Source organism: Adelges cooleyi, unplaced genomic scaffold, assembly GCF_023614345.1.
Source record: "Adelges cooleyi isolate 19-005CV unplaced genomic scaffold, UGA_ACOO_1.1 ACOO_flye_CR_arks_rails_tigmint_CR_PRNA_30, whole genome shotgun sequence".
In the NCBI taxonomy this organism is placed as follows: Eukaryota; Metazoa; Arthropoda; class Insecta; order Hemiptera; family Adelgidae; genus Adelges; species Adelges cooleyi.
The window spans coordinates 11001825-11027944 of NW_026095971.1; the positions used below are offsets into that span (position 1 = coordinate 11001825).

General features: G+C 32.4%; 1 protein-coding gene across 2 annotated transcripts in view; it reads left to right on the forward strand.

Moving 5' to 3' along the window:
• Window positions 1–26120, forward strand: part of LOC126838701 (frizzled-2-like) — a 47889-nt gene that overhangs the window by 15194 nt on the left and 6575 nt on the right. Inside the window, exon 1 of one of the 2 annotated variants that reach the window (XM_050573338.1) lies at window positions 19762–20091. The exons of the other annotated variant lie outside the window; for it this stretch is intronic. The gene's annotated coding sequence lies outside the window, so the exon portion shown is untranslated. Of the gene's footprint in view, window positions 1–19761; window positions 20092–26120 lie in introns of those variants that run through there. 2 annotated transcript variants of the gene reach the window in all.

Here is a 26120-nt window from a genome sequence, read left to right on the forward strand (position 1 = left end):
CATTATTTTACATCATCCACAATCTAGCTCTTTAAGTATCAATACTTTTCAATAACTAAAATATGGTCAATACACTATTTTTCAAAACCAGTAACTACCATCAGCACCAGATAATTTATTATATTCCTCATTACTTTTTTACTAAATTAATACAAAAATATTAAGATATTTTCTTTATTTGTTAAAATAATTGTAAATTTTATCAAACTATAAACGGATTGTTTTTCGTCTGTTTAGCCCAATTATAAATAAATCTGAACCGCTAAAAAAAAATTGTTGAACTAAAGTGTTGATATTTAACGAAAATTCATATAAAAAATATTATTAAGCATATAAAATAGTATGTTTAAACAAATTTCAATGACGTCCCACCGTGTTATATTTGTTTAACCATTCAATCATAGCAAATCCGAAAACTATGTACTTTAAAGTCATTAAAATAAATCCTGTCCTACCGAGTTTTATAACCTTTAAACGCGCATCATATTATAAATGTTCATGTATAAATATTTATATACAACGACTGGTCGATTTAGTCTTCCCGTAGCGCCGCAAAAGGACCAAAGCGAATAGATAAATACCGTAACGGCTTATACGATTTGCACCGATTCATGTGCACGCAAAGGAAACGGAGGCGTCGTCTTATTGAGTTGTCTAATCGGAATCGATAAATAGCCGCAAATAAAATGATTTAATATCTTCATTCATTCGCATAGGAGAAAATGCGAGTTATTGCACATTTTTGTCCTTTTGCCATTTCGTCGATTATTTTTATTGTCAATGCGTTCAACATTAAATAAACGTTTTGCTCTATGTCAAAATTTCGAACAAAAGATCAATTTTTAATTAAGGTGTGCTGTCCACAACTCGACAGTCAAACCTAAGTAATAATTAATAACTGTATGGGTTTCAAAAAACCGTCAATCACTTATTTGTTTTTGCTAATTATTAAATTGGCCGTTGTAAGCTCAACTCTGAAACATATTGTAATAAAACGCACCTAATACAAATAAACGGAAAATAAAAATGTTCAAATTTATCACCAATGCAAAAAAGCAAATAAACGTTGAAACGTCTGTGCTTATCATTGGCTTTGCGGTTGAACGGTTTACTCTTAATACGCCTTATACGAAAAAACCTATTCCTATTTTGTTCAGTCGAGTAGTTCTTAATTTTTGTTTAGCCGGGCACGTTTCACGCTACAACACGGTTTGCCCTTTCTAAAACCTTTTATTTCATACGTGACGCATCTATACCTACCATATCATCAGAATATTATTATTATTATTATTTCTCATCCCTGATGTATTATAGTGCGACATGTTCAACCATATACGAGTGACGATGTAAATCCTTGAGAGTTAGCAAAACTGCAGCCAAGATTGTCGTATATGTAAATATTATATTATTATTTTATACACATAAAGTTTCGAAACGTTTACATTCTACGCGAAAATAGCGGTTATTTACATTTCCCCTCAGACTCGCATAAACTACATGAAATAATCGTTTCCCATTGACGTTTTAAATTATTTATTTGTCGTACTAGCTTGATTATACTATGCTCCAATAACCGTGGATAGTTTATAGCTGTAGAATTAGTGTTTTGTTGTTGTCGAGGAGTTCAGTCATTCTTTTTTTTTAATAAACAAATTTAAATCTTATTGTTTTCCTAATACATTTTCTGACTACCCATTTAAACAGCGACAGTTGTAAAAAAAATTGTATTTTTCGACTGAAGTGCAGAAGCTTTGGGTGCTATAACCATACCAGACAATAAAGTAGGGTTGAGGCTAAAATTAGGAATTCGTGGATATATCATAATCATTTATCAACCATTATCCATATTAATAGTTTCAGATATCCATATAACTATTAACCAATCTTTTATAATTATTTCAAAAAATATTTTTAAATTCAGGTACTAAAAATATTGATTTAAAAAAAAAAAATTGTTTTGGCTGATAAAAAATATATGGATATCGGAAACTTTCCTGACAAGCCTAACCCTGTAATAAAGTAGGTATATTTTTTCTCACTTTCAGAGTTAAAGTGCATTAATTAAATGGTAATAACGTACACACACACGCAAATAAATAAGGGTATTTTTGAAACATATATCTGTGGCCACAAGTCCAAAATTCGATTTTTTTGTCATCGTTTTAAACTCAGAGATGCGAAGACTAAAGCGCGTTCCATTTTTTTTAACCAAATTTAATTGTACATAAAAAAACAAATAATGATTGTAATTTGTAAGTTACGGGACACGTGACACGATTTATAACTTAAAAACTCTAATAAGCATTTACAAGTCGACATTTTTAGATTGTACTTTACATAAATGAGTTCAGTAATAACATGTTCGTCAATATAAACTGCCGCCGCTGGTGATGCTTATGCGGAAAAGTTTAAATGTTCCCACCAAACGACTTAAGTTTTCCATTCGGTAATGTTTGCCAAAAATTATTACACTCAAATTTCGTTCATCTAACTATTCGTGTACGCAGTATTCACTTACGTCGTTACTGCGGTTGTTTTTAGGGGCACGCATTATTTTACAACTTTAATACAGGTAATCATTTGCGTTTTTTAGGCCATTTCATTTTTATTATTATTCTCTGACAACATTATATTCAACTTTTGCCAAATGTACCGCTCTTTTAAATGCACCATTGCCAACGAGAATTCGTATTGTTTATCTGAAATGCAATTTTAATACTTAATTGTACCAATTGTATGATTTATGACAACACAGTTGGTGTTATATTTCTAGGCGGGCTGAAGTCTATTAATGACAATAATAATAATTGTCGGATTATGAATATTGTTCTCAGAGCCTTAACATAATTAATTGATTTTTAATTATCAATTTTTTTTTTGTCAGCGACCAAACATTTGTGTTTTCATGCGACGATCGTATGCGACTTGGATAGTAATTTATGGCGAAACCACTTATAAACTAAAACAAGTTGTTTATTGGTTCAGTTGTTTGAATTTTGGACGAACCATTTGTCTTTTGTGTGTAACTGTCGGCATAGAAGTTTTTAGTTGGGCGTTTGTTTTCTACAGAACGACCTGATGTTTGTCCTCTGCGCCTTTAGCCTTCATTGAAAATATACATTTATTGGTTTTATGATGATTTATGAATGTACCGACGGATTATGTACTCAAAATTAGTGTTAATTATTCCAAACTTACCTAAGCGGTTATTGATAAATTGCACAAACGATAGAGGTATACGTCGTATTTATTTATTAAAAAGATTAATTAAAAAACGTCAAAATTAAATGCGATATTTTCTGTGTAGAAATGTAGGGCACGTTCGACTTTAATTCTAGACTTATTAATCATGTTATCACTATCGCACATTGGCTAATAATATGAGCCATATATTATACCATATATTTATATACTTATGAATTGTAAAACCGAATTTATATTTACACAGCTATTCACACTTTACATTGAATTCGATTAATAAGAATTAATAATAAGACGAGAAGAACAAACATGATCACAATTATTTCTAAATAATAATTGTTCGATAATAAATAGAGATGTAATGATTTAAATAGGTCATTCGATTAAAGTAAACACGGCGGTGATGAGTATTTTTCGACATTCGTTTGTAAGCTACATAATATACAAATACGAAATGAGTTGACACCTGACTGATGGAATAACATAATATTGAGAATGTAACAAATAATATACTCACAGTATATATTTTTTAATTAATGGTGTGTTTACGTGCTGAAACATTAGTTGAACATTTTTCGTCAATGAAGCCATTTAGTGGTCATAGCTGTTCGTATAGAGTAGATATAAAGTAAATTGTAAAAAATGATTACATTTTTAACCGATTGTATATAACATAGCGTAAAAGACGGTAATTGGCGAGTGCAAACGAGATTCTTTATAATGAACTCGAAGAATGTGCAGATAACATATCGTATCAATTAAGTTTCTTAAAAAAACGTACACTGTACACAAAAGAATAAACGAGTTCATCGAGTTCGGAGTTAGACATTTTATTAAAGCCTTATAGAGTTTTTAGAGATCTAAAAGGGAACAATTAGACGAGATACTTTAAAAAGCGAGAAAAACGCTTTTCATTAACGCCATTTTGAGAGAAATCCCGTTAAGATAACCGGAATCATTTCAAAAACAGAAAAAAAAAAGTAAGAGTCGAGCACACCGTTCTCGGCGTTAGCTGATTGTTATTAATTTGCAGGACGAAAAGGCGGCTGCCGCCGGTATTAAAGGCGCTAACGAGCGGTTTTTACGAGACAATACAAGTACTCTCGGTTAGACCTTCATCTCGCCTACAGCTCGGCATCCATCCATGTACCTGTTATAACCGTGTGTATACACTACTTATATACACTCCGTTGTTTGTTTTTACCTTTATTATTATTATTTTTTTAATGGTCATTTGTATTTTGCCGCGCCTAGCCGTCGGTCGGTTCTACCCGTAGCGTTGGTCTTGTCTACACACATTCAGATAAAAACCTCTTTTGATGTAAATTAAAAATGCCACCAGCTATGTGCGGGTCGCCCTTTCCTCCGTGTATGGTACAAATATATTATATATATAAATTATAACACACATACACATAAAAATGCGTTCATTATATTTCAGTTACTTGAGTAAATAAAGCGTCAGGTACGCCCACTATAACCCCATCAATGACGGCGACAGGCCCACAAATACATGGGCTAATTGCCTAAAGGATTTCCGAATACTCTTATCCACGTGGGACGTAATATTTTCCCTAATCAAATCATATCAATATTTTATCGGACGGAATATCATAGGAAATCGCTAATCATTTATGTACGGTTTGATCGGACCACGACTAAATTCGGGCCATACCATGTTCCTTTCGTATGTATTTAGTAAGTAACAAAACTATCATCCAATTCGTTTGGTTTAATTTTTAAGTTTGGACTTTTGGTATCAGAGTTGGTATCAAAATTATGTTGACTTGAAACACGCTTGAGAAACGATTCATCACCGAAACGTGTCTGGTAGACTGTTTAATTGGCACACGCTTTTACATTCAGACCGTCTGTAAATCTGATATTTATGCGTATCCGATTCTCCACCAGAGCCGCCCACGTCAGTCGCACCTACAAATAACTATAACGCCTACGCTCAATGACAAAGCAGAATGTTTTCATAGATCGTAAGATCATAACAGTTATTTAGACGTTACCACAGCTTTTTACTACTAAATTTTGTGTACTTACCTCGAGATCCAACAAGATAATTTGATATTTTTTTTATCATAAACTGACAATAATTTATCGCCCACGAAGTGCTTTAAAAAAAAAACACATTTGTAAACGATATATTATACCATATACACATATACATGTAGATGATTTACAACTCTATTATATAAATCCAAATGAGTTCGAGGACTATCAATGTCTAACAACACGCGCTCAAGCTATTACATTATCATACAATTTGTCAGCGATGTCCCACTAACCGCACTATAGCAGCATATTCTACTATCATACACCACTGACCAGTGACCACTCATATACATAAACGAAAATAATAATACAAAGGAGTCTTTGAAACTGACATAAACAAACGGCTACAGACTAAGCATATACACTCATTTGGTTTCCCATAAAAAAATGTAACGAACACATGTATTTGTTCCATATAAAAAGGTCCTATTTGTTATTTTGGCCAAAAAATACACAGCTGCTCTGTAATAACTATGAAATGGGTTAGCGTTCCTCATAACTGGCATTAAATCTAACAAAATGAATAACAATAAAAAACATTCATTCTAAAAAATAAAATAAAATAAAGCTATTTAAAAGTTAAAACGGTTTGTTTTTATCATAAGTACTTATTATTCTTAATTTTGAATTACAAATCGTAAGTTTTTTATACACCTAAACGGCTTCTCAAGTTTTACGATCGTGTTAAAAAGTTATAAAATAAAAATAAATAATATTGTATAAATATAAATACTATACAATATAAATTGATGTATTAAAAGCTATGTTTTTAAGAAGTAACTGAGATAAGATTATTAATAAGCATATGCAAACAAAATAAATTACATTATTTTGTGACACCCTATAAATTTATATCAAATATCACACATCCAATTTAAAATTTGGGCGTGTCAGTTTAAAACAGTTATATTGGATTTTTGTTTTGTGTATGCATTCTTGCACGACTAATTTTTTCCATTATTTATTTAGATTATTTGTTTATTTATTCTTTTCGATACATACATAATATTTGTAACTCCTAATAAATTGTATTGGTTGGCCATACTTGTCGAACATAATAAAAACAAATTTGCATACATTATATATATCATGTATACTTATTGCTTATCGCTGTCGTTAACCATGTCCAAAAACATAAAGTCTTATGTATATCGTGACTTTGTCAGTTGCATCCACTTTCGTCATACAATAAAGTATCCCACAAACTGCGTTCATAATTTTACGGTGTATTATTACTGCGGTGCGATAACTATTTACCTGTCATCCGTAAACAGTTTTCTCTGTATAGACTGAGAAATGTATAGAAGACAAATTCCAACGTCAGTCACGATTTCTTGGCCAAACATCAAAGTCGCGTTGGGTCACAATTTCCCCGCATACACAGGTCGTGTTATATGGCATTTTAGTATGCGTGCCGATAATCGCATCGTTTTATTTATATCCTACCGAATATTTTTTTACGGCTTCGCCTATAAATATATTTTTACACTTAAAATTGTTTTAAACATATCCATGTAATTTTAAATTACTAATTTATCTGTCTTGTCTATAACTTTTAATTGAGGGAAATACTATAAAACCCTCAAATTATGCTTGAATTTAAAGAATAGCTCAAATAATAACAAACAATCTTAAATAGCCTTCAAACAATTGAAGTCAACAAGTCTGTCGTAAAATTGAAAAACTTAATTTAGATGTGATATTAGACGAAACTACTGAAAAAGTTAAAGGGAATAATGATTTTTCTAAAGACGAGCTACATCAACCAAGATCTCTTTTTGCACTAGGTAAAAGCCGTTATCACTAATTATAACAATAAAATATTTTCACATCTTAAAAATACTTTTTTTTAACGTTTTTTAATACATTTTGTGGAATCTAAACGAATTCTGTATTAAATTAAAGTACGAACTGCACATTTATTACATGTAAGTACTATAAAAAAAAAATTAAATAATTGAAATACTTTTTCGTCGTTTTCGCTTTCCGGAATTAATATCATATTTCCCGAATTGACTACATCAATAGTCGATTGTTTAGTTATTAAGAAATGGATTATAAGCTCAAAATTTGCTATTAAGACGGATTTTATTTTTTAATTAAAGTGTATACTGAAAGATATGAATTCTGAAATGCCTATCATATTACACAATATAAAACGAAACGGCAATATTATGATGAGTAGATGAAACCTTGGAATGTTATAAAATACAAAGCATACATTTAAGCAGTATTCAAAAATGTTTACTTGTAAATAATATTGCAGATGTAAATACTTATTATTTGTTTCATTTTCATTGTAATTTAAATAAGTTACTGTAAAGTATAAATCAACACCATTATGTTAGTATAACGCACTGTTACAAAAACAATTGTGTTATAATAAAATCAACGTACTTAGAGAAGGATAATGGAGTTGAAAAATATGAGACGAGTAGCTTAAAGTGTGGGTGCGTTAGATTTGGAATTTTGTAATGAAGCAATAAGGATGTTGTGTGGCCGACCATTGATAATCTTTTAGTCGCACCACACAATTATGAAGTTTAAATATTGTAACGGCAATACAGATATTATATTATTATTTGATCTCGCTGGTCTCGGAATAGATTTAGAGAAGCCGTCGAGTCGCTGAAGTTTCTCTGGGGGTCGTTTATCGCGTCCATTATATGGGACGATCCAAAAAAATCGTTCTTTTCATTTTGTTCGTTTTGCTCCCCTTGGCCATGGTGGTAAACGACGAAAAACAAGAGTTCTCTCTTATATTCTGACGATGTTGTCCGCACGCATTGGCCCGGCGTGCGCGTTTATCGATTATTTCCTCCCTTATATATTTTTCTATATACGTGTGGTGACACAATGGAAGGTTTGATTGATGCGCGATGCTGTCGGGGACAATCCATCAGGGATACAACGGGCCCTATCGCCAGCGACGCTGCAGCAGCCGCCAAATCCTGCGGCTGTAATAATATAATAGCCCGATAAATTTGCCAGAGTGATCGATCAGCGAGAAAGCGTCGGTGGTTATATTATTATTCATTTAATGATCAATATCGCATGCATATCAAATGCTACCTATGTACCTGACAGTATAAGACTTTGACGACATTCTAGGCCACCGTCGACGTCTTCAGAGGACATCTATCATTGCTGCCACCGCAGCGCCAGTGCACGTTTTTATATCATTGTCTCTGTACGTCTCGATTTCTATATTTACGTCCGTTGTGATACAGATGTATATCGTACATTTTTTTTCTTATTACTATCGCATAGCTTGTGCGCTTTACGATACTGTCTTTTTGTAATAGATCACATCCGAGAAGAACGAAACCATATTGCGATTTTATCAGTAAGCAATCACTCCTTTTCATGATTCAGCTTGTAGGTACTTTATTCACTTCATAAGGACAATATCTAATAGATAATATATGCCATTTAAAGGACGAAAATCGTGTTTATTTTTAGCATACGACACGTTAAATACAAATTTAATGAAATTTAGTCTTTGCAGCATTCTAGTCGGATTGATACATTTTTATTTATTCGTGTAGCTATGAAGGAATCCTAAAAAAGGATATAAGAAAACAAGTCTGTAATAAGGTCTCCGACATTAATCTTTTATAAGTTTCATTTTGACGAATTCTTTTCTTTTTTTGTCGTTCGCCGATCGGGTTAATCGGATTTGCGAGGGTGCGATGTCTGAGTCTGGAGATTGATTAAAAGGATCTAAGGAAGTTCGCAGGGTGTACAATAGTATAATAATATTATCGTATAGAGGTAGAAATAAGCCACATCACCGTCGCATTAATCAAATTAACTTATACATTTAATGATCCTAATCTTTAAAGAGAAACACAAGTATTGAAAATGAGATTGAGAGAGAGAGAAAAACGAATTTATTACTGAAATACGACGACTACAACAAATAAAACAATCCACGGTATCTACTGCAGGAATGACACAAATTCCCATTATCCCTTTTTTTAGTGGCAATCCCAAAAAGGTACGGCCACCGTACCTGATGGAGATAACCCTTAAGCACAACCACAACCATACACGCGTGTTATCTTCTGTTATTTGTAATCCTCAATGGCGCCACTTATCGATGAAAACGCATATTTTTTGGTTTTGAAAAAGACCCACACGGATTCTTCGGACGCAATGGCGTTGAGAACGACCGTTTTATTCAAATAGCCGTAGGCACCGCTTTCCATCTTATCGAAAAACAACGCGGTAATGAACAAGGCGATTTAAATAATTTACGACGAAATTCCAAATCTATTTACTATATTCCGTTTTTGTTTTCAATGTTAGTTTTAAAAATCTGTAATCCTGTTAGACAGGTTCTGAACCGTAAACTAGTGTTATTAACATCAGTAATCACTCGATTTTAACACTAGCGATGTGAGTAAATGTCATTCACTTAATTTTATAATACAATATATCGCTTTATGTTAGTATTTGTAGATACGTACATACAATACTTGTACCATTAAATATGTTGCCTGTTCAACTCTTAACGACCTAATAAGATAAAATATAACATAAAAAAAACATCGTGGAAGAAATTCATTACATTAGGTTTCTGGTTTTCAACTAAATAAACTAAATATAAATAACGAATAATGCGGTTTTAACTATTAACTCATAATCTAACGTATAGTTCATATTCTTGGTATTGCCGAATGCCGACTTTTCTATCACATAATGTAATATGTTATATTTAAGTCAAAGTTATGAATAATAAGTAATTTGTTGGTGATTACCACATAACACCGAATTTCATATCGCATCTTTACCCTAGTGTAACCGGAATAATCGTGGGCGTTTAAGTACAAGGCATAAATAAATAATAAAATGTCCAGAAATATTGTTAACGTTATTAACGTTGATAACGTTAACGTTATCGTTAATAACGTTTTTTATCGTTTTTATTTCTATTTGACCATATTACAAAAAATAAATATGAATATTAATAAATATGGTTAGTTAATCGTTTATTAGTCATAAAGTCGATGGTAAATTTACAATACATATAAAGAAAAGTTAGTCAAAATCCTTGTAAGAAGTCAAAAATTTGTAAAACTTTTTAAAACTTTTAAAAGTACAGTTCCGTAAGAGTGTTCCATTGAGGTTGTCCCCTAGGGTATGTAAACTCAATTTAAAGCCCTTGTGATATTCGGTCTATAATTTTAGTAAAAAAAAATAATAATAATAATATTTTATGACTGATGTATTCTAAGAATTTTATTTACGAGTGTATTTTATTTGTAAGATATTCATCAAAAGACAACGAATTGTGGCCTTCAACAAAGTACTACGTTTTTCGGTACTATATTAATTATTAATATAAACTGTTTTACCTAATTATATTTTTGATGATTATTGATTATACAGAATATTATATTAAACACTGTATTATGACCATTTGTACTTTGATAATACTCAAGTTAATTTTCGGTATTAAATTTATGTCAGTATCCATGATCGAATTTCAGTAGTAAACCATAACAAATTTAATTACTTGGCTCAAAGGTTAATTAATAACAATTTGTTCATATAATCAAAATTATAAACTAATTAATTAATTAATTATTCTGAGGTTTAATAATTAATAATTATTCAAACGATACATGCGGTTAATAATGTAAAATAATATTATTACACATAATTGACAAATTTGTAATACATATAAAATACAATATTCGTTATTCAAAAAGTTTATCTTATACTACCAGAAAAAAACAGATTACAGCATACTTAAAATCTACAATAAAAAACGCTCGTTGACGAGAGACTAAACTGATTTTTCAATAGTAAAATTTATGAACTGTAGGCAAACTTCAAAGAAACCTATTTAAATATGAACACAGGTTATAACCTCGCATCAGTTTAATAACTGAAAAACCTTAAACAATTTAATAGCCTTCTGTATCTGTATTTGTATTCGTTTTCTTTTTTTTTATTGCCATATATCGTTTTTATTGTTGACCCAGCCCCCCGTCGGCCACGTCACCGCAAAAAACACACAAACAACATATTTATAATGTGTACACGTGGAATTCTTCGTTTTATACTGTATATATAAGCCGATATTTTTTATGAGTTTTTTTCGCCAACTCCAATAGTATGATTCCAACACGGGATTCTATTTTTTAGTAGAATTCCAACGAATTTTAGTGATTAAAAAATGTAAAAGTGAAAAATATTTGTAATGGAAAGGGGGAAATTCGAATCATTGTAGCCACAAAAACGTTTGTAGCTCTGCCGCCTTCTTATCACGTATAAAATGTTATAATTGGATTAATATTCTATTGCGTTAATTCTCTGTGGTATACTATCGTCACGGTCGAAGGGGTGGGTTTGGTTAGACGGCGACAAGAGGGGAGTGGGATGAAGGGGTGAAGTCACAGGGTCCTGGCGTAAATGGTAAAACGAGGGGAGGTTGTGTACGGGTATGCGGAGCGTAGCAGTTGGATTCGTGGCCAATAGCACTTGGGCCGCATGAAATATTGCAGTTGGCAAGTATACTTGCGCGTGCATAAACCGTATAATATTTCAGCGTCACGCGTATACATACCTGATACGACGGAGGCAGTGGAGGCGGCAACTTCCCGTGTATACCACACACGAGCGAGTGGTTGAGCTCAAACACACACACGTTAAGTCTACAGGGTGCCGTTCATAATAATCGTTGTCAAAATAAACGAGCTCGCGTGTATGCGAACCAGCGGGTAAGACACAGCGAGCTTTTTGCTCATTTCGAGTAATATCTATTAGCCGGAGTGTAACGTGCGTAGGTTCAAGCGAAAAAATTGTAGCCCCAAACAGCTGCACGTGATTGCTAGTCTTGATTCAGATAACGTCGGCGTGGGATCGATTTCATGCAAGTTATTGGTTCCCATCATAGTGCTATGGTTTTCTACACGTTATTAATGTCATAAATCACGCTGTCCATTATGGTCTTCAGTCGTATATTATATTTTCTAACGGGCAACTGTATGAAGTATAAACAATATTTGACAACAAATGTATTTTAAACAATTTCAATCGGGTCAATTTACTTCCAGGATAATTGTTTGAATGTCATCGTATAATCTTTTAATTTATAAAATGTTTTATTTTAGTTAAGTCATTTTAGTGTTAAAAATTACTTTGCGGCAGATGCGGACTGGGATAAAAATATGGGGTCAGGAGATTAAACAATTTTACCCATTAGTTATATTATATATACAAAACAACCATCATTGGTTAGAGTTTCTCAGGGTCATAAGGGGGCAAGTGCCCTAGGGCGCCAAAGGTGTCACACATTTTAGGTGCGCCAAATATTGCTCTAGGGCGTTAATGACAGTTACCACGGCATTGGACTTTCTTAAAATAATAGATCTCACGAGTTCAAGAGACTCAATATCTCGGAGGCCTATTGCCCATTCACGCTTAAATAGGATAATTATAAGAGGGTAAAGTAAAAGTAAATACAATGTTCTTTTAGAAATTACAACACGATTGTGTTTTTTAAATTTCGTCGTTTACACAGTAGAATTATAAAATTAAAAGCTTTCAACTTTAAAAAAAAATGTTCAATTATTTTAATTAAAAAAATCACATTTGCATTTTCCTCATTTACTTACACTAGAGCCTATATTTTAGCAGGAGCTTGTGACGCTATTTTTTTTTTTGCATGGTAATAGTTTTAGTATTAAAAGAAAAAATTGCCATGGCATTTAAATATAGTGGCTTGAATGGCATTTTCAACGGAAGTACCCTTTGAGTAAATGGATTCTGTGTAAAATGCATTTTGTGTAATTACATTCATATCAATGGCGCAAGATATAAGGTATTTTTACTAGAATACGATTTATTTTGCATTTTACCGTTACATTTGGTTAAACTTCTTGTACAATATATTTATATAAAGCTTGTGGAAATATAAAATTTCAATAAGTTTTGTTTAAAAAATATTAATATAAAATATTGCACGAATAATAGCAAACTTTCATGCAAGTAAAAATATATTGGCTTCCCAATTATGTTCCCTTTTTTTAATTATAAAGTTTTAGAGTATCGTTTTTTTATACCAAAAACTTGTTATAGTTAAGTTGTATATTAAATTATAATTATAATATCGAAAATAACATTAGCTGGTTGGTTGGTTAATACTTAATACTATACAAATATGTATAATATTTTATACTCAAGATACGCTACACATAATTAAATATAAAGTACAGAAAAAAACAAGTAACCTTATTAAGTTATTAAGAGTATTAGGTATACTTAAAGATTAAAAAATTCCAAAAAGTTCAATACGAGTACACATTTTTTCCAAATTGCTGAACTCCATGTTTTAATATTTTCAAACTTAATTTTGTTTTCCGTATATATTATCATCATAAATAGCATATTATAACATTTAAAAAAAAACATTTAATATTAAATTGTAGCAATATTTTTAATAAACTAACGAATGAATCTTTGTCACTCTACTGTTTTTCTTTTGTCTATTGTACATTTTATTAATAGATTCTATTGAAAATGTATATTTGAATTTTGAGTATAAATATAGTAGTTTATATGTTGTATCAGTGTATAATTTATTGAATACCTAGTTTGGATAGAATGATGGTTAATATTAAATCGAAGTTAGTCCATGCCTTTTAACGGTAGTACCCCTTGCAACCCCAGGGCAATTATTCATAATTATTACTTTCTTTTCCGCCTGATGATACATAATAACGTTCCATCTCAGTTGATTTATTAGATTGAAAAGAGACGTTGAACGTCCGCACGTATTTAAAAAAACAATATAACGGGTCGTGAGAACTCCGTAATTTGTTGGTTTTATTTTTTTAAACATAACATCGTTTCATTTCTTTTCAAATTACCTACTAAACGTAATTTTATATAATCTGTACAAAAACAAGACTGACGGTAAATTTCACATAGTATTATAACTAATATCGAATGCCATTAAGTAGATGCTTTGCGGTGAGTTTAAAGTATGAGCGATAAAACATGATTTATTGATTAGGAAGCTTGTTCAACGAAAACAACAATCGCCGTTGGGATCTCAAATGAGGTTCTTGTCTTAAGCCAGATGAATTATATTCAAACAAATAAATAACATTATACTCTCTTATTATCACTTTTTCTGTTGGTAAATAAAAAAGTTTTTAACCGAATGCTGTTGATTTATAATTTACTTGTAAAACTATGTAATATAACGGCACCCCACATATGTTTTTTATTATTTATTTTAGATACTAAAACAGTAAATTCACTCCAACATTAAAAAAGTACATTAAACGTTATTTTAATTGTATTGCCTAAAATAGCAACTTTTCTGGTCAGTAACTTAATACGTAGTATTAGTTTTTTTACTAAGTACGATCCGAATTGATTTTTGAAAGAAAATACTTTTATTGATACATAAACTTTAGACACACTTTACACACTGTATAGTTATAAAATAAACTTATATTGTTGTATATTGTATGGTATTTGTCGGAGAAAAACATGTTGACACTAAGGCGGGTAAATGGATTCAAGTTATTTAGAGCTTTTGTTTTCAATACACAAGCTTATTAACGTGCCTTGCGCTATTCTGTATGGGAGTCCCTAAACAATAATATACAATAAAGGTCCTAAAATGAACGAGTTTGTAAAAAAAAAAACAATAAAACACAAAAGGAGATTTATTAGTAAGTAACTTAATATAATTCTTAAGTTCGGAATAGTCGGACCCATAAGAAAACTATTGTTCTGTTGCCGGTAAGTCGTTTGTTATTGTCATTGTCGACCGGCAAAAAACTACAGGTAACGGAAAATAAAGTAAAAACTACTTTAGTATATTGCGCAAGCAAGAGCTGTTACATTGCGAGGTCAATGCGTAATGATAACAAACAGGCACGAAGGGGACAAAAAAGTTTTTTTAACCCAGTAAAATGTATTTACTTAAGAGAAGACCAAAAAGGTGTCGAGGAGAAAAACTACAGTAAATCTCGAAATCATTTTACGATGACAACTGAGAACACAACTATAAGGATAGACGCTGTGTTGAAATATTTGTTTTTCGGCATTACTCGGCCATTATTAGCAGTGTCATCTTCGGTGTTAAATTATACAAAGTTATTCAACTTTACTAAGTGCGAAGAACTACGGAAAAAGAAGCCAATTAAGTTGTTTTCTTTTTGGCACAATTACATTTTTGGAAAACCTGGCAGCCAAATCTCAGATTTAAACTAAATTATTTAGTTTTCGTTATAAAACAATATTCATGTCTTTGTTGGTATAGTAACTTTAAGAAATAAAAATGTATGTCTTTTAATATTAAAATATTAAATTTAATAATTAAATAAATATATTTTTGAAATCTAAAAACCATGTTTAATCATGTATGGATATTGTAGTTAAAACATAATATGTGGGGTGTGATCTTTACTTAATACATTCACCTACATTAGTGTTCAAACCAAATTTGATCTTCTTACCAAATCTTAGTGCCAGCCAAAGCTATCAGATATGTTTACTATTTAGATAATTACTGACATGACGTGAGCACTACATTAGAACATCAAGCATTGCATACCTATAGTCAACTTTTTAAAACAGAATTTTGATTATATATTATTATGATCATAGACTAATTAACATAGCGCATGCAATGGTTATCTAGTCAGTAGTCACCACATTGTGGCACACCGTAGCAGGTAACTAATAATTAGATAGTTACTAAAACAATCAATAACAACTATTTAATCAAAACCATAATTAATTTTAGTTGTCACGAAGCGTTTACGGTTGTATCGATAGCACGTCGTGTTGATCATAAAAACATCATGCTAGATTTTTTTTGCCAGATTAATTTGGGTATTAAAACGGAATACACCTTACAGTTTATGACTGTATTATTACAAGTTGTTAATAATATTATAGTAGTGTGATAAATATCAAATTTGTTGGTAATTATTCTTGTTTAAACAACATACGGGTCGCATACCTACTTATTATTACACGCAATATGAATGATCAAAAAATATATGCTTAGAAATACACCAGGAAACCTCTTCCCTAGGGAGGGCACCGATCATGCCCTACATGGTCTGCTTATGTTGTTTCCAATTAGAATGTTACTTAGAATAGTTTTTAACGCAAATAAAAAATACACAATGGTCAGACGTGTATACACAATTTGTGATTGATAGATTAAAATATTTTTTAAAACGCAGTTTGTGTTTAAAATAACATCGCGATAAACTCGAAAATCCCACGTTATTTATTTAATTCAGAGTAATCATTTATTTAACGTTATTACGGTTAATAGAACACATTAATATGTCAATAATTGCTCCGAGGCAATAGAAGTATATATTAAGGCACAAAGAATAGTATATTATCATCATTAAACAATTAACAATATTAGGTTATCTAACGTTAGATGTATATTTATCCAAGATATATTTTCAGACAATCCGTCACGATAAAACTATTGACCAGATGCGCGGATGAACAAAATAAACATTTTTTAAATAATATGTTAAACATTAAATTTATTCAAGATGTTCCAATTAAACATTTATATATATAGTGAACGATAACAAAAAAAAAAATGTATATGTTATTGATTTATATATTAAAAAAAACAAGTACACCATAAATAACAATTTTTTTAAAATGTTTTGTATTACTAATTATTGTGATTAATTAGATAATATAATATAATGATATATAATTCTTCCTACAAATATGAATTCAATTAACTTGATTCAATTCTTACTCCTTACAACAAATAAAAAACTATGATGTGTCCTAAGAAATCCTAGTAGGTTACACTATAGTTCAATGTAGTTTAATAACGACTACGTTAGAGTTTACTACTAGGTTAAATACTAATATAAGCGATTAATCCTAATTAGGATCCAGGTCATTTACTTACAATTTATGTTTTAAAGAACCAAAACACTCGCTACATTATTGATAATGATCCCTTAATTTAATACTTGAAAATAAACAGAAAAAAAATTATTAAAGTTTATATTGATTGATAACTTTTTTTTAGCTTTACGTAAACATGAAACATTCTGTATTTACCACATTTGTACCTACCGTTAACTCTTATTTTATGCTAAATGGATGATAATATGAAATTCACGTCTTGCTATTATAGTTTATTGTATTAATAATGTGATAGATACAACTACTGACCAAATATAGCGTTAACAAATACTATTAACGCGCAGTAATCGTGTTGTGCTGTCTATAATATGATTTATGTATATCATTACCTTTGACTGATGTCAATTACCTTCTATTAAAATAAGTTTTACACGCCGAGTTTCGCGGCTATTCATTATTCATATCCATTTGCACAGTCTCTCTCTTTTGTGAACAAACACACATACACCTCGAACTACGATTAACGCGATTCATTGTCCGTGTGAATTGCACGAATTGCTTTGAATAGCTCTTCAATAATTGAATAATTGTATCCGTTTGGAGCATCTTACAGATGTAATTTCTGGTTTGAATACATTAAATAGACAGGATCTAATTTTCAGTCGAGATTCTAATATTAATATCGTTAACGTTTAGCAGCGTTCCGTTGAGTGCAGAGTAATGAATCTGAGTCAGAAAAATATGAATTCCACCCGGGGGACACACCGGCATCGTCGGTCAGCACTAATTGGACCAGGAACGTTTAAAAATAACACTTGTAAAACGCGTTATCTTGTAAATATTATTCTCGTTTAAAAGCACGTGTGTGTAATTGAAAAGAGGCATTTTCAAAGTCATTAAATTGGGGGAAAATACAGAGATATAGGAACGTCGAAAGACTTACTATGTTATTAACAAACTCGATAAACGTGTTGGTTTTTTTTTCGCTCGCGCCTTCGAATCAGTCGGCTTTCGTCGGATTGAAAATGCATTGCACAACGTACACGCCCGTTTGTTATTGTTATGCACGCGTACATAGAAATTACAAACATATGTAAAATCAAAATGTAAACAATCAATCGACGGGTAAAACGCCAACAGCAGATCCGCCGAGTGACCGTTTGCACGCGCATGCCGTCGGGTAGTAAACGCCAATAATAACAAAAAACTATTTTCACAGATCCCTTTTGCAACTAAATGACGGTTCGCAGACTGTGGAAAAAATCCATCAGTTAATTGTAAAAAGTATTATAAAAAAAGAGGCAGTTTAGTGTGTACGGAGCATATGTATAAATCGGAAAGGTCACAGGTCTTCAGGAATTAATATTAATAAATATATTAAACCGTTTTGTTGACAATAAATGTGTTTATAAATGTGCCATTTGATTTTCGGGTAATCTACATAAAAATAATATAAATGCAGATAAAAAAAAAATAATAATAACCTACTATGTATTTTATTGGTATCTAATAAATATTTTTACTGAACGATTTGGAAATTTATAGTGTTGTAAAATATCCAATAGAGATACCTAAATATTTAAAAAAACACGTCTTACGTTAAACTGATAACGCTGCATGCATGTAAGTGTATAGAATATCAACATGCCAACTGTTTTTAATTTATTAATAATTCATTTTTTTGGAGTAGATTTTTTTTTATATTTGGGGGTTTCCCTTGTAGAAAAAATGTCTGACAACGATTTTTGAAAAAAATTGTTTATGTTATAGATTTTTAGTCTAATTCTAATATCTGAAGTCCAAAATTGACGACTAAAAAACAGAATAACCCATACAGGATGGACTATTTAAAAAAAGCTATTCCGTGCCGTTTTGAAGGGGAAGGGGTGACCTTTTTTTATTTTTGGTCCATTTGAAGTAAACTTTGGAGATGTTCTGATCTATATACTTGCTACATGAAATAATCGGTTCAGAGGCTTAAAACATATTGTGGGCCACACAAAAATGGGGTGGGGGAGAGGGGAAATAAAAACCCATTTAATATGCTGAATAATATTAAAAATTCTATAATTTAATTATAATATCGAGAGTTTAACATCGATTAATCGATGGTAGTATGAAAGATCCTATAATAATAATAATCCTATCATGGCCATAACGTCCTAGTGAGGCTACGCCGGTATGAGGACTGTACTCACACTCGTACTCGCGATAATAACAATAATATTATTATATATTGTACGGTTCGTTAAACGTTATATAGTGTTTTTCTTCGAGAAAAAAAAACCATCTGCGCCCGTTCACCTCTCACCTTACCCTAGCCCCCTCCAGCCTCGTCGGTAGAGTCGTCGACGACCCGGGGTACACGCTTACGAGACGACGTCTGCGGGGTCTCCTCCGGTCCACCTAAACAATGTGCGCGTATATGTGTGTATATAATGCTTGTAATATACATACGTGTATATATGCGCGGTACACATATTATTATTATTATGGACGGTTGCTGTGGTGGTGGTGCACACGTTCGGTTTCTGACCGTTTTCATGCGGCAGACTCGTTTCCCGAACGATTTCGAATCGCCTCGTTAACCGGGTGAAATAATATATCGGCGACGGACGGCGGACCAGAAGGCATCAGACAAGGCAGTCGATCGCCGGGTGTCCTCCAGTTAGCACGGTCGTCGTCGCCAGTGCACCGTGCGCCGCGGTCTTTACAACTGAAGTTATCCGTTTGTACCTATCTCGTTATCAACGTTAATTATTACCGAACCGTTTTTCGATAGTTTTCAAACGACTACAGACCGTGTTTAAAGGTGACGGTGTGCGTTTATCGCGTTTTAAAGGTTCGCTGCTGGAATTTAACGTGGAATGGACCAAGGATACCTACGTATATGATAAAAATACACTGTCCATCGACCATCGATGACACGGATCGGTGAGTTTCGGTTGAATTTTTATCATTAGCCGCGGGAATCATTTTTTTTTTTCTAATTACAAAATCTGTTATTGTCCATTTTTATTTTGCATTTAATCCCTACGGTTCCGTAGATTTTGGATAACCATAACTTTTGCCGCGTTAAATTTTGTTTTCTTAAACCGGTTTGGTTTTCAACCAAAAGTTTTCCATGACAAATCAACAGGTCTCCTGTTACTCGTGACGAGTTATTTATCAAAACAAGTTAATAACATTTAAATATTGGATAGTAATTATTAATATCTATACATATTGTAGTATCCGTTAATATTAAGGCGGGAAAGTTGGACTATGTTCGTAGTGTACTGATTAAGCGTATACTATATAAAAAAGTATATTTTGACACTTTTACAAACCCACGTTTTGTTGTTATAAATATTATTATGTATTCTGAAGTATTTATTGGGAGTTCTCGTTAGCGGTCAGTATTTTGTAAAGAGGTCGTAAAAAACTCGAGGGCGTTTCACAGTTATAACTTATACTACATTACTACCCACCCGATGACTTGAATGTTATTGAGAGAAAAAATTAGTTATCTTACCGGTATTACACAAACGTTTGTTTATGTATGTATATTATATGCCAATACCACATAATATATTATGATCTACACGTTATACTTACTAAACGAATATCTTTTTGCGATTCATTAAAAGCTAAACTAATAGTTAGTATATAATAAGTATAATAATTTATTATAATACGAGAGAAAGTTGTGCTGATAATCCCAAAGTAAACTTTAATCGTTTCCAAAGTTATGTCTAATAAGATAATAGATATAATAATATGATAAGCAAAATGAACAACACATTATCGATTGCCGTTCGTAATTGTTGCAGCCAACAACTTTGGCTTAAATTTATTTCATGGATAGATATTACCTGCATATTAGGCCTCTCAAATATAATAACTTTTCCGTTAATGAAATATTATAGAATGGTTATAATAATAACATCCATAATACTTTTACAACTCACCGAAAATACCCCTACTCGGGGACAATTCAATTGTTATTAAATTAAATAGAAATAATTTTATATATATTTTTTCTTGTTAGCCAATATCCTATATCATATTATAATATTATGATGTCCTGCAACATCACAATCATTTTTACTTATTAAACACGCATTGTTATCATTTATAATTTGTCTTCCATACATATTTAATTTAAATACGTGTACATTTTTTTTTTGTGTGTACAATAAACTGCAACCTAATGTTGAATTTCAACGACTGGCTCTCTGTGTAATTCAGTTGCGAATCTGTGGACACATAATAAAACAATAATTCTAAGTAGGTAGTTACATAAAAAAAGAATAACAAAATTAGAAACAATACACGGTACAAATTACAATCAACGGGGTCGTGAATTATTATAACCGGCAATCATCGGCGGGCACCGGTATAATATTCTATTTAACAGAACCCTTATAAATAATAGATGGTCGTGCAACGACATGGTACCCTATAGACCGGTCGAAAACAAACACACGAGTTATGTCTAGCTATATATGTTGTTTACGGAGTTTTATTATAGCCGAAAGACTTGGCATCAGATAATTATATTATACCTATATTATGTATCGGTCGTTTATAAAAAAAAAAAAAACACCCATACGCACGAGTAATCAAAATGTCAATAATCAATGGGATACTGTAAAACTTATTAAAAAAAAAAAAAATAGTATTTAGCCATGTATGGATAGCGTTTGTTCAAAATTTTACTTTAGGTCCTACGTATTATTACATATATTATATTTGCCTATATATTTCAGCGTTAAAAAAATGTATACAAATTGTACTGTATGCAATATTTCTGTTTTATATTATGTGAAAAGCCAATATTGATAATTTACAGTTTTTTGAGACTTCTCTAGGTCAACACCAACCTATAGGCTATAGTCTCCTCGATAAATGCTTACACAATGTTTTAATACAGCGGTTCCCAACCTCTGAATATTAAAATTTAATATGTACTGCACCAAATTTTAGGCATTACAGAGGGGAAGACTAATGATTTTTTTCTTAAAAATAACTGATAATATATCATGGGAAACAACGAGTATTGAACCAATGAAGTTTGTGTTTTGTTGTATACATACGGACCAAAACGTTGTAACATCCGACACCCGTCGTCCGGTGGTTAATTGTAGAATGACATGTCGTTGGGGTTTTCAAAGCACCTACTTGTCAATCTTCACTTCCTGTTTACGATTCGGATTACAACCCTTTTTAAACCTTTTATGTCTATACCGCCGTTTATAGTTTTGTCATTTTCGTAGGCTCCCTTCCGTACCTGACATTTAATTTGCACAGATGGTATACCAGAGTAAATGACGTAGGTACCATTATTATTATATTACCCGTATAATAATAATAACCAGTCGAGCTATTGCGTTATAACTCGTTTATACTTAAAGCGAGAGTGAGAGAAGAAAAAAAGATAGGTGGGTTATTGAACGTCGAGTTAGTTTGATGTATTTATCTGTCGTATATTTATGTACAATTATACATGTTGTGTGAAAAAAACGGGCGATACGATAAAATTCTATATTGCTATTTGATGTAAACATTATTTTTATCTCTTCGTGATCGCAGTAAAATACGATCGTGGCTTTTAATGGACGTAGTAAAAAAAAAAAAAAACACTACCACGATCGACTTATACTTTTTGAGATCAGAACTCGACGCGTTTCAGTGTAGTATACTATATTATACTCGAAATCAGTAGCTGTACGCGTAGACTATAAAATTATACGATCCTATTCTACGCGATTTTAAACGTCGACTATTGTAAACTATTGTGTTTTTAGGTTACTCGAGACTGTCCGTTAGGCGCCTTGGGGGTTTATTTTATTTTTCAACTGGCAAACAGTACATACGTAATTATACTATGTGTATACTTTGAGTATATGGTGGTTTTGTCGTTCATTATCGCTATACGGGCGTTCGACGTTTAATCTCGACAGTATCAATACATACCGGCAACGATAAAAACAAGTTAACGTGATAAATATTATCCCTTAAAAAAGGGCTTAAAACTGTATACGTCGTTTTTGGTATTAAGTCTTTGTGTACAACGAGCGTGTCGGGCGTCGGCCAAGGACCTATCACTAAGATAAAGCCGAGAAATCTTGTCGCGAGATAAGCTCCCGGGCAAGTGTTTACGCGGAGTAACGCGTTTCTTTTCGTTTACCGTGTACAGTATAGAATGGGAATTGGGAAGTAAAGGAGTCCTCAGGATAATTACGTATTCACTCTATCCGCCAGCTTGTTAAAGCGTTGGCCGATTGTGTTCTTTCTTATAAGCATGACAATTGACAAATACACACTAATAACTCAAACACAATCACTGGTGTTAGAACGGGGGAGAGGGGAAATAGTACACACACCAATCCTTAAAAACGTGACAGGTAAAGAAACTTGTTGTTCGAGAAGAAAGAGAGAGAGAGAGATAGAGTGAGAGGAAAAACATTTTACAAATGATTCCTAGACAGCTGTCACCTCGGTATGACGAAGGTACGCCACACCGTACATTCCGAATGGGCTCTCGCGGTCCCTATAGGGAGGGGGGGGCTTCTTTTTATTATTATATTATGTTGTTATTAAATTCGTCTTCCCCGTTGTCCGCCCTCTCGAGGAAAATAAAGAAAATACCGAAGGAAACTCATTTGACGTGTACGTTTTTCATCAGACGCCAATATAATATCACCGTTTGTAGTTTAGGAATCATTTGTGTACGGCCATGAATATATAAAACGAAACCACTGTGTCCGAGATGATTAATGGCTATTGTATAATAGTGTTTTTTTTCATTCGTTATTCCCCTCGTGACAGCTGTAAACGTTTGTTGTTATGACGTCTTATATCACTTAACCTTATCTATCAGTATCACACAATGAGGTCTCCCGCGTTCTCTCATTCCGCGCGCTCGGGTTCCCGCTACACAACATATTTGAATAATAACAATTGATCGCAGTTTAAACGCCCAGCCAAATATCGAACGAGTTTAATCGTTTTCTAGTGGTTCCGAGAACATAGAATAAAAAACTAGAATAAAAAAAAAGAAAACATTTCAATTTCTGCCCTTGCCTGGGCCAAAACTATATTAAGTGTGTCGTAACGATTTTAAAAAAAAGGTCGTCAATGGCGTCTTTATAATATATATTATGAGCATGTAATATTGTAATATAATAGGGGGCAACACCCATGGTGGCCGCACTTGCCACAGAAAATATTTACATTTAACACAAAAAAATAGTATGTATTATGAACCAATACGTGTGTGTACAGCTCAGGTGTGTCGAGTCGATAAATCTCCAACAACCCTGTGTATAAAATTCCTCCGAAGGATAAAATCGAGCCCCCGAAGGATTCGGCCGTTACCACCACCCGTTGAGCAAGACGACCCGTCTGACCCTCGCACGGGATTAATTTATTAAACCAACAGTGAACAGACTCAGGCAACCGGTTTTCCGAAAACATGGTAAACACTGTAGACCGTGTCTCCTCCGTAGGCTTGGGACATTATATTATATCTCTTGCACCCGTCTGGCTCTGTCTCTTTTTTCCTATATCTTTATACATACACACACCACCAGCGTGACCTCCTCGCACACGGTTAACATTATACAAAAAAGATGTCAAAAAAAAAAAAATAATAACAACGACCGTTTTGCGTGTACAATAAAGCAGAAGAAAATATCGACTCCCTCGGTAAGGAAAAAGAATAATATTATTATAGTAACACTGGCCATTTGAATAACTGGAAACGAGCGTGACCCCTGCATAGTAGTAGACAATAGAATCGTGAATCAGATATTACCTGTGTATAAAAAAAAAAAAAATTGCACGCCGTTGCAATGGATCCCATATACTGGGCACTATAGTCCGTAATGCACCGGGTTGCGCCGATGCCATGATTGGCTTCTCAGATAAAGCCGATCGTGCGCCGCCACTGGGCTTAAAACACTAAGTAATTATTAATATAGTCGGTAGCAGTTTTCAATTTTGTTATTACTTATATTGAGTAGGTAAAAGAGTATACACGCAACGTCTGAAGAACAAATCAATACCTATTTATTAGGAAAATTATGTTAAAATTTAATTGTTGTAAAAAAAAAAAAAATACAATTTTACTTATAACTGTTTTACTCGTAATTCGTATTATGAACGAAATAGACAAATAGATAACGATGGATTTTCAATATAGTTTAATTTTCAGTCTTATCTTCCTGTTTTTTTTTATTTAACAGCAATTTTTCTGGTCGTGTCGGACATAGATGTTTAAACGTAACGTTCGGGTTCGTTAAACAAATAATCGTTTAAATCCACCCGTGTATGTGCGGTATGCTACGGCACAGTTGTAATGGAATTCATTCTGAATAATACACTCCTTAGTTAATGATCTAAAATAGATGCAGTGCGATCCAAAACATAGCATGAGTGTAACGCGTATTGCACGATGGTTATGGTAATAACAATATTGTGTGTATGTACCTGAACGTATGTAGATTATCATTTTTCATTAACGATAGTGTAGCATAACATAGGTATGGTAAAAAATAACAATTATTTTTTACACGCGCGATACCATTTATTATAAACTGATGATTGATGCATGAGGATTTCAAGTTTCTGGGTTGTCTTGATTTTTTAAAACAAATTGTATTAAGAAAATGCGTGAGAAACTCATATGTATTATATTTGTCGCGTTCTTGTTAATCCACAGATTAGCTCGTGCCTATGTTGAACCAGTTTAATGCGCACACGACTCGCTTCTCAAGTGTATAAGCGCGTATCAACTGTACGAATGTGTAGGTATTCCGAGTGTTTCGTTGCCTTCGACAAATTATCGCGTACCGATTGTGTTTTTTCTATTCTAGTTAATGTACCGAGGCAAGTCGTCGGTACCTCGGTCGCTGTGATTCACTATTCCATTGCAAATTCCAAGTTTTCGAGAGAGAAAAAACTCGCTTGTACCTATA